General features: G+C 44.8%; 4 non-coding genes across 4 annotated transcripts; all 4 read right to left on the reverse strand.

Annotated features, from left to right (window-relative positions):
* Positions 1–1,696: 1,696 nt before the first annotated feature.
* On the reverse strand, positions 1,697–1,777 carry LOC123433718. The gene has a single exon (XR_006625046.1). It is a non-coding gene; the product is annotated as a small nucleolar RNA U54 (small nucleolar RNA).
* Positions 1,778–1,886: 109 nt separating this feature from the next.
* LOC123433720 lies at positions 1,887–1,966 on the reverse strand. The gene has a single exon (XR_006625047.1). It is a non-coding gene; the product is annotated as a small nucleolar RNA U54 (small nucleolar RNA).
* Positions 1,967–2,183: 217 nt separating this feature from the next.
* Positions 2,184–2,263, reverse strand: LOC123433716. The gene has a single exon (XR_006625044.1). It is a non-coding gene; the product is annotated as a small nucleolar RNA U54 (small nucleolar RNA).
* Positions 2,264–2,499: 236 nt separating this feature from the next.
* Positions 2,500–2,581, reverse strand: LOC123433721. The gene has a single exon (XR_006625048.1). It is a non-coding gene; the product is annotated as a small nucleolar RNA U54 (small nucleolar RNA).
* Between the last annotated feature and the right edge of the window lie 8,061 nt (positions 2,582–10,642).

Raw genomic sequence — 10,642 nt, forward strand, 5'->3', positions numbered from 1 at the left:
GTCGGGTACAAGGAATGGGAGAAGGAGCTCTCGTGAGGAGCTGTGTGGTTTTGCGGTGCCTTCGTTTTGACAGGAAGAACATACAGAAAAATAAAATGGAAATGTGGTAAAGTGGAACCATGGATGGGTGCTTTTTTTTTAACAAAGGGGGCTTTTGAGCGATTAAATATAAAAAGTTTTTTTTCAAAGATGTTAAACCTTGACAAACGGGCCCCACTGGTCAATTTCCATGTCAAAATGGTTTAAACACGGATCAACTTGATTTGTTGTTCTCTGCAAAAAAAAAAATGATGTGAGGTGGTAACTAGACCAATTGTAGTGCTTATATGCTACGTAACTCATATTTCCTCTTTAGCATTTGCTATCTACTAACGACAAGTTGTGCCACTGCTGCTGTCTCATCCGTCAAACGTTTGTGTGATCACAACCATGTACCATCAGGCTTTAAAATTTGCCTTCCAGAATCAGTATTGCGACCATCGTATTTTACCATCCATTTACTGTTATTAATCCTACAGTTTCCACTTCATCTTTCCAACAAAAATACAAAACAAATGGGGAACATCTAAAATTTTAGACTCGATGGTTTTAGAAGCTAGTAGCAGTATGCAGCATAGCATTTGTGTGAACTGGAAATCTAATCGCATCAATCTAAGAGGGCACACTGCCTTAAGAGACTCGGCGTCTGAGTAGCATGTAATCCTTCCGCGTACCAAAGCTACGAACACCAAGCTGCGCATCCATGTGCTATCTTCAGAAGAACGGGCATCAAATCAAAGCAAAATGTTTTGGATAAACAACATCTCTGACAGGGAAAGCAACACGATGTCACCAATTTAAGCATCTCCATTGCTGATTGTACAAAAGAAAAGTGATATGACACAGTAGACCATCAAGTTCTTTCACAAACTGAGCCAAGCAACAACAACAAAAAAAACTATGTTCCCACCAGGGTATGAGAGAGGTCTCTCAACTGCAGCCTGAAGCAAGGTAGGAAAATGGTGCACTGTGGCTATTAGAAAATGGTGCCAGAATGCTGCCTGAGGTGGTGGAATATTTTCCCAGGCCAAGCTAACCAAGTATGAATTTGTTTGGTTCCTACCTTGCCTGGCAACCTTCAGGCACAGGAGAAAGGATGCTATGCTAATTACACTGCTGGGAATGTAGAGGCCAGGCAGGCAAATTTTCCCTTTCAACACACTAACCAGAGAAGCATCAGGCATGCTCTAGGAGGTAAGAACACATCAGGCCAGAGATGGAGCATGGTGTACACCAACCAAACAGCTCCAAAACGACTGTGTGAGCAAAAGCCTGAACACAAGACATACATGCTGAGATTCCTTAAGATCAAGACATTGAACAAACGCAATGTATTAAGTTGCAGTTGTTCACATTTGTCTATAAGGGATATGAGAGTCTTGCTGTGAGAAATTCACAGGCTTACATCTTGATGTTGAAAAACTCTGGATCAAAATGTTGTAGCCTCGCAAATAAATCCTCACCACCACTCGAAAAGCTATGGACATTACATGTAAAAACACTGGCAGTTAAACCTGGAGTTCATAAGAATACATGAGAAATCAGGAAGTGAAGCTCAAAGAGGGAGGTGAAAATCCTATTTCTCAAAAGCATTTGGATAAACATAAATTAGGCATCGCAAAGAAATACAAAAATGTCAAAAAAAAGAAAGATTGGTAGCTCTCATAATTTTATTTTACAACAACATATTCAGAATAGCGTATATGACCAAAGTTTATTTGGCTAAAATCACTGAGCTGCCAAACCATCAACATGACGAATTTTCAGCAGGTACAGTAAAACAGAATGTGCGAGAAAGATGATCAGGAAATTGCAGGTCAGATCTGCCAAAATAAATTCGACCATATAGCTCTCATATTCAACTTTTCATCAAAACAAGGTCAGCATAGCGTATATTGCCAATGTAATTGGCTATAATCATTGAGCAACAATATTACTAAACATGAGAAAAGACAGTGATTCAACAAGATAGAAGGTGTGAAGAAAAGGCACCAAAACACAAAGGAGACAACATGTGCTCAAAACAGATGGAAATGATAAGTAATGTTTTACATAAAAGTCAAAACTCAAGGCCAAAACAGAGAGGATTCTTGGTTGACTCGAGGCTAAAGACAACATAACGGTGATGAAGGATTACTTCATGTAGCTCTCATATACAACTTTTCATCAAAATATGGTCAGTATAGCGTATATTGCCAATGTAATTGGCTCTAATCACTGAGCTTTATATGCTGAGGGGAGGGGTAAGGGGAACAGAAAGCCAGATAAAAGATACGAAGCCGGGGATTTAGAACACAAAGGAAACAAAACATGTCACAAACAGACAACAAGATGAGCAGTGCCCGTGCAGAATTCAGATACAGGGGACGAGAAGACAATAAAATGGTGATTGAGGATTACTTCACAAGACTTGACCCGCGGAAGATAAATAGACATGAAACAGAAAACAATATCAAGATCTGCTCTCATAACGTTTGTTGACATCCTAAAGACTCAGAATAGCGTATATCGCCATGAATCTACACGGCTTAATCATCGAGCAGATTAGCATACTAAGTGAAACAGAGGCATATTGCAGATCCAAGGTGCAAAGGCGAGATGCAAATATTCTCGCCGCCGCCGCTGCCGCCGCCGGGAGGTGTAAGGTAGTGTAGGAGGGCTGGGGAAGTGTGGGGATCTGGATCGTGCGGTTGCGGCGGAGCAAAACCCTAGCTGCGCGTGGACAAGGAAAGGGGCCTTGTGTGAGAAACCTACGGCGTTAGGCTGCTGTATATTAAGCACGAACGCTGGGCTGGGTTTCGGCCCAACAAGAACGACGGGCTGAAACATATATTAGTCCAAAACTTCACACGTAAAATTTCCTCCAGCACGATCATGATGTTTTCTTCTGTTCTTTTTCCCTCATGTGTACACCTGTCACATTGAAGAGGCGGGGGCTCCCGTGCGATCCGCCGGCTGAAGGTAAAAGTTTCCCCGAAAGGGCTGTGCTACGCGTGAGTCGGCAAAACATTTTAAAGGATCCGCCAACTAGCACATTCTTACTATTGTAATAAAGGCATTGTTTTAAAACCTTTTGCAACGCAATTTATGTTACAGAAACATGAGTAATGCTACATCTATAAATGCTTATTTAAAGATTTTACGTACAAACTAATGTGTAGGATTGTGATTGGTAATTGAGGGATGAGGGGACCCACCCCCATTTAAAATCATGGGGGGAGAACAATTAGTTTGAAAGGTTAAGTAAACCTTTGTAAGTCTTTATAGGTCTAGCATTATTGCATAAACATTTGCAATAGATGTCGTGTTGCATAATTTATTTTGTCTTCACCTTTTTGCCACAAAGATAATGTTGCAAAAGTGGACAAAGTTGCAGATTTTTTTTTCAATAAAGATGATGGTGCAGCAGCAGCAGCGTCATTGTCGCCGCTGTTTTGCAACTCCGTCGTTGTTGTAGAAACTCGCTGACCTGCGGTGCCACGGTCGGACACAGGCAGCTTTCATTGGTGACATTGTCAATTTTTATTTCATTGACACTTTCTTGTAATGTGGGAGTTGTTGTGGAAGAAATTTTTGCAACACTTATGATATAGCAACAAACTTTGTCTGACACACAGACACGCGTCGCACGGAACCGCTAAAAATAGTACTAGATGGACCATATAAGACATGTGTCACAAGAAGGAGGCGACAGACGCCTGCGTGCGATCCTTCGGGTGAAACCAAAAATTTCCCGCAAAATATTGATCACGACTAGTTTTGCTACCAAATTTGCTATGAAAAAATAAAAATACCAGACTTACCAAAATTGGCAACTTTTTATAAGTTTGACGAAAAAGTTGGTAACCAACCAATCATTAGCCAATATTTGGCATTGGCCAAATATTGACATAAACCAATCATGTTGTCTTTTCGCAAAACAAAACATGTTGATAACGTGCAATTATTCGACATGGGGCCTCCCAACGCAAGTGACGCACTATCTCATGCTGAGTAGTATGGCCACACGTAGACACTAGCGATGGCTTGCTAGAGTCACATTGATGTGGAGGACTATGTGTGTAATGTGCCACATAACCGTCGTGCGTTAGCACGGTCCTTTATTTAACTACATCGACGTTCTTACTTCATGGTATCACCAATCCCACGGTATTAGTCGCTCGGTATTAGTCGCTGACATCTCATGAGGCCTTGGCCCTAACTAGAGATGTATCGTTAAATTGTCTCTACATTGTCTCAGACTGTAATGCAACTGTTAGAACATTGTGGCCTCATGTTTGGTTTTGGTAATTGATGATAATACCTATGGACTAATGGTTTTCTTGAGTATACTCGAAGGATTTGTTCATATGTATTTTTTGAAGTCCATTTGTTGGTTTCAAGGAGCTTATAAGATGACCAAGGTGGTATTCAAGGATTTGTCCAAAGAGTGGTCATGTAAGAGTTGAGCTTATTGCAAGCATGTCTTGAAGAATAAGATTGTGGAAACATTCATGTTTACCTTCAAGACTTCATCTTTACGAAGAGAGAAGATAAGTCTTGAGGTTGATCAAGACTAAGTCGAAGAGTGAATCAAGTTGATCAACACACAAAGCGTACACTACACATCGAGAGGGATCAACTGATCACATGGTATGGTAAGCATTGTCCATTACGATTTTGTGTACGAACCCATGATCTACGTTAGAGTTCTCTATGGGATTAGATATGTATCCATGGGCTTGCGTCCATAGGAAGATCTCATATAATCCATGGAGAATGACATCAAATGGTGATCGTCATCAAGTCTACGGTGTGCAAGTTCAATTGGAGCATCACGAAGAGATCATTCTTGAAGATTTCCATCCATTGTGATGACAATGGACTTGTGAAGATGTGTCGAATATTGGCTCACCCATAATGGAGTATAGTGAGCAATCAACTAGTCTTCATCGAGCCAACGCAATGAAGAAAGGTGGTCCATCTTGAGGAGGTCAAAATCGTCATCATCTAGCTCAAGTGGATTATGTGCATGGTATGGGTTTTCCCTTGATATGTTTTCTATTTTACCGGTCTCATGGTGGTAGTTGAGAGACCGGGTTATATGATTGATTGTCATACTATCAAGGGGGCTCTCAAGTAAGTAGCTTGATCGCGTCATTCGTTGAGAGCTCGAACCATTTTCATCCTTGCATCATCTTTCTTGGTTATTGCTTGGTGTTTCTCCTTGTGAGTTTTAGAGCATATGGTCATCTGCATGACAAGCTCGAGTTCATCGAAAACGGAGTTCATGTGCATCTTATATGATGTTTTCCATGTTGGAGTTTTTGTTGGTTCTTCGTTTATAGAGGTTTCACTCCTCTATATCATAGGCATACTCCTCCTACCTCTTCTTAATATAACCAACAAGCTTGAGTAATCTATTTCTTTTGTCGTCATCTATCCAACAAGATTGAGTTTGCTCAATTTGGAGCTCATTTTCATAAGTTATGACAGTTCTCGCGTTCCGCATTCATCCGTTTCTTTTGCTCTAGTCCTCAGGGTCACAAGTGTACTACCGCTCATGCAAGCGATAGTGTCGTCCATAAGCGATAGTACTGCCCGTCACTACCGCTCAACTACCGCGTAACCTTCTGTAGTCTCGGGACTTCGCGTCGGACTGCACGGTAGTAGGCCCATTAGTAAGAAGAGCAGTACCGCCCACAAGCGATAGTACCGGTAGCCACTACCGCTCAACTACCGCCTAACCTTATAGACTCAAAACTCTCTCACCGGACTCACATGCAGCAGTAGGGCGAGGCGCTACCGCTTACACGCGGTAGTACCGCTTCTGTTTTGCCTCTATCCTGGATCCGAGGGCCTCTGCACTACAACCCAAGCGGTAGTACCACTTGGGCGAGTGGTAGTACCGCTCCAGCGGCAATACCGGCTCCTTGCCTTTTGTTATCGCATTGTGCAGCACACACAGCCGCCCAAGCGGTAGTACCGCTCCCATGAGTGATAGTGCCGCTTGTGTGCTGGCTAAGAGGGTAACAATTGGATTTTTCCCCACCTATAAAACGGGGTCTTCTTCCGCAACAGATCTTTTCCTTTGAGCTCATGTTTTCCCCCCACTGTTGACCTTCTTCGATCTTGCTAACTCTTAATACCTCCAATGATTCTTGCTAATTATTGAGGGAAAAAAGAGAGAAGATCTAGATCTATGTTTCCACCAATCACATTTTTCTATATGTGAGGGGAACCCCTTGCATCTAGACCTTGGAGTTCTTTGTGAGCTCCTTTTTTCTCATATTCTTCCATAGTTTTTTGTCGTTGCAGTGGGATCTAGGAATGAGGGACTTCACCACTTCGTGTGTTCTTGTCATTGCAATTGTCACTGCATTAGTTGCATCAGTTTGAGTTCTCTAGAGTGATATGTGGAAGTGAAAAGTTGAGAAGCTTATTACTCTTGGGTGCTCGGTACCCTAGAGCTTGTTTCTCTTGGGTACTTTGGCACCCAAGACAGTTTGTTGTGCCCAATAATTATGGTGTAAAGTTGTGCGCAAGTGTAGGGGTATCCAATTAGGTTGTGGAGATTGCTCCGAGCAATTTGTATGGATTCTGGTGATCGCCCTCATGGGTTGCCAAAGTGTACGGGTTCGGTGACCACCCCCAAGGGTTGCCATTTGCATGGGTTCGGTGACCGCCTCAAGGGTCCCTTAGTGGAATCACGACATCTTGCATTATGCAAGGGCGTGAAGAGATAACGGTGGCGCTGGTGGCTTCTTTGGGAGCATTGTGCGTGCACACCGCTCCAAAACGGAGATTAGCATACACAAGGGTGTGAACTTTGGGGAACATCGCCGTTTCCGCGTGCCTCGGTCATCTCTTACCCGAGCCCTTTACTTATGCACTTTACTTTGTGATAGCCATATGTTGGGGAACGTCGCATGGGAAACAAAAATTTTCCTACGCGCACGAAGACCTATCATGGTGATGTCCATCTACGACAGGGGATGAGTGATCTACGTACCCTCGTAGATCGTAAAACAGAAGCGTTAGTGAACGCGGTTGATGTAGTGGAACGTCCTCACGTCCCTCGATCCGCCCCGCGAACAATCCCGCGATCAGTCCCACGATCTAGTACCGAACGGACGGCACCTCCGCGTTCAGCACACGTACAGCTCGACGATGATCTCGGCCTTCTTGATCCAGCAAGAGAGACGGAGAGGTAGAAGAGTTCTCCGGCAGCGTGACGGCGCTGCGGAGGTTGGTGATGACCTTGTCTCAGCAGGGCTCCGCCCGAGCTCCGCAGAAACGCGATCTAGAGGAAAAACCGTGGAGGTATGTGGTCGGGCTGCCGTGGAAAAGTCGTCTCAAATCAGCCCTAAAACCTCCGTATATATAGGTGGGAGGGAGGGGACCTTGCCTTGGGGCTCAAGGAGCCCCAAGGGGGTTGGCCGAGTCCAAGGGGGGAGGACCCCCCCCCCCCCAAACCGAGTTGGACTTGGTTTGGTGGGAGGGAGTCCCCTTTCCTTCCCACCTCCTCCTTTTTTTTTCTCTCTTGATTTTTTCTTCTTGGCGCATAGAGCCCTTTTGGGCTGTCCCACCAGCCCACTAAGGGCTGGTGTGCCACCCTCAAGGCCTATGGGCTTCCCCGGGGTGGGTTGCCCCCCCCCCCGGTGAACTCCCGGAACCCATTCGTCATTCCCGGTACATTCCCGGTAACTCCAAAAACCTTCCGGTAATCAAATGAGGCCATCCTATATATCAATCTTCGTTTCCGGACTATTCCGGAAACCCTCGTGACGTCCGTGATCTCATCCGGGACTCCGAACAACATTCGGTAACCAACCATATAACTCAAATACGCATAAAACAACGTCGAACCTTAAGTGTGCAGACCCTGCGGGTTCGAGAACTATGTAGACATGACCCGAGAGACTCCTCGGTCAATATCCAATAGCGGGACCTGGATTCCCATATTGGATCCTACATATTCTACGAAGATCTTATCGTTTGAACCTCAGTGCCAAGGATTCATATATAATCCTGTATGTCATTCCCTTTGTCCTTCGGTATGTTACTTGCCCGAGATTCGATCGTCAGTATCCGTATACCTATTTCAATCTCGTTTACCGGCAAGTCTCTTTACTCGTTCCGTAATACAAGATCCCGCAACTTACACTAAGTTACATTGCTTGCAAGGCTTGTGTGTGATGTTGTATTGCCGAGTGGGCCCCGAGATACCTCTCCGTTCACACGGAGTGACAAATCCCAGTCTTGATCCATACTAACTCAACTAACACCTTCGGAGATACCTGTAGAGCATCTTTATAGTCACCCAGTTACGTTGCGACGTTTGATACACACAAAGCATTCCTCCGGTGTCAGTGAGTTATATGATCTCACGGTCATAGGAATAAATACTTTGACACGCAGAAAACAGTAGCAACAAAATGACACGATCAACATGCTACGTCTATTAGTTTGGGTCTAGTCCATCACGTGATTCTCCTAATGACGTGATCCAGTTATCAAGCAACAACACCTTGTTCATAATCAGAAGACACTGACTATCTTTGATCAACTGGCTAGCCAACTAGAGGCTTGCTAGGGACGGTGTTTTGTCTATGTATCCACACATGTAAATGAGTCTTCATTCAATACAATTATAGCATGGATAATAAACGATTATCTTGATACAGGAATTATAATAATAACTATATCTTGTTGGGGAACGTCACATGGGAAACAAAAAATTTCCTACGCGCACGAAGACCTATCATGGTGATGTCCATCTACGAGAGGGGATGAGTGATCTACGTACCCTCGTAGACCATACAGAAGAAGCGTTAGAGAACGCGGTTGATGTAGTGGAACGTCCTCACGTCCCTCGATCCGCCCCGCGAACAATCCCGCGATCAGTCCCACGATCTAGTACCGAACGGACGGCACCTCCGCGTTCAGCACACGTACAGCTCGACGATGATCTCGGCCTTCTTGATCCAGCAAGAGAGACGGAGAGGTAGAAGAGTTCTCCGGCAGTGTGACGGCGCTCCGGAGGTTGGTGATGACCTTGTCTCAGCAGGGCTCCGCCCGAGCTCTGCAGAAACGCGATCTAGAGGAAAAACCGTGGAGGTATGTGGTCGGGCAGCCGTGGAAAAGTCGTCTCAAATCTGCCCTAAAACCTCCGAATATATAGGTGGGAGGGAGGGGGCCTTGCCTTGGGGTCCAAGGACCCTCAAGGGGGTCGGCCGAGCCAAGGGGGAGGACTCTCCCCCCCCCCCAAACCGAGTTGGACTAGGTTTGGTGGGAGGGAGTCCTCCTCCCTTCCCACCTCCTCCTTTTTTTTTCCTCTTGATTTTTCTTCTCTTGGCGCATAGACCACTTGTGGGCTGTCCCACCAGCCCACTAAGGGCTGGTGTGTCTCCCCCAAGGCCTATGGGCTTCCCCGGGGTGGGTTGCCCCCCCCCCCCCCCGGTGAACTCCCGGAACCCATTCGTCATTCCCGGTACATTCCCGGTAACTCCGAAAACCTTCCGGTAATCAAATGAGGTCATCCTATATATCAATCTTCGTTTCCGGACCATTCCGGAAACCCTCGTGACGTCCGTGATCTCATCCGGGACTCCGAACAACATTCGGTAACCAACCATATAACTCAAATACGCATAAAACAACGTCGAACCTTAAGTGTGCAGACCCTGCGGGTTCGAGAACTATGTAGACATGACCCGAGAGACTCCTCGGTCAATATCCAATAGCGGGACTTGGATGCCCATATTGGATCCTACATATTCTACGAAGATCTTATCGTTTGAACCTCAGTGCCAAGGATTCGTATAATCCCGTATGTCATTCCCTTTGTCCTTCGGTATGTTACTTGCCCGAGATTCGATCGTCAGTATCCGCATACCTATTTCAATCTCGTTTACCAGCAAGTCTCTTTACTCGTTCCGTAATACAAGATCGCGCAACTTACACTAAGTTACATTGCTTGCAAGGCTTGTGTGTGATGTTGTATTACCGAGTGGGCCCCGAGATACCTCTCTGTCACACGGAGTGACAAATCCCAGTCTTGATCCATACTAACTCAACTAACACCTTCGGAGATACCTGTAGAGCATCTTTATAGTCACCCAGTTACGTTGCGACGTTTGATACACACAAAGCATTCCTCCGGTGTCAGTGAGTTATATGATCTCATGGTCATAGGAATGAATACTTGACACGCAGAAAACAGTAGCAACAAAATGACACGATCAACATGCTACGTCTATTAGTTTGGGTCTAGTCCATCACGTGATTCTCCCAATGACGTGATCCAGTTATCAAGCAACAACACCTTGTTCATAATCAGAAGACACTGACTATCATTGATCAACTGGCTAGCCAACTAGAGGCATGCTAGGGTCGGTGTTTTGTCTATGTATCCACACATGTAAATGAGTCTTCATTCAATACAATTATAGCATGGATAATAAACTATTATCTTGATACAGGAATTATAATAATAACTATATTTTTTATTGCCTCTAGGGCATAATTCCAACAGTCTCCCACTTGCACTAGAGTCAATAATCTAGCCCTCACATCACCATGTGAATTACATTGTAATAAATCTAACACCCATACAGTTCTG

This window comes from Hordeum vulgare, chromosome 2H (assembly GCF_904849725.1).
Source record: "Hordeum vulgare subsp. vulgare chromosome 2H, MorexV3_pseudomolecules_assembly, whole genome shotgun sequence".
Classification (NCBI taxonomy): domain Eukaryota; kingdom Viridiplantae; phylum Streptophyta; class Magnoliopsida; order Poales; family Poaceae; genus Hordeum; species Hordeum vulgare.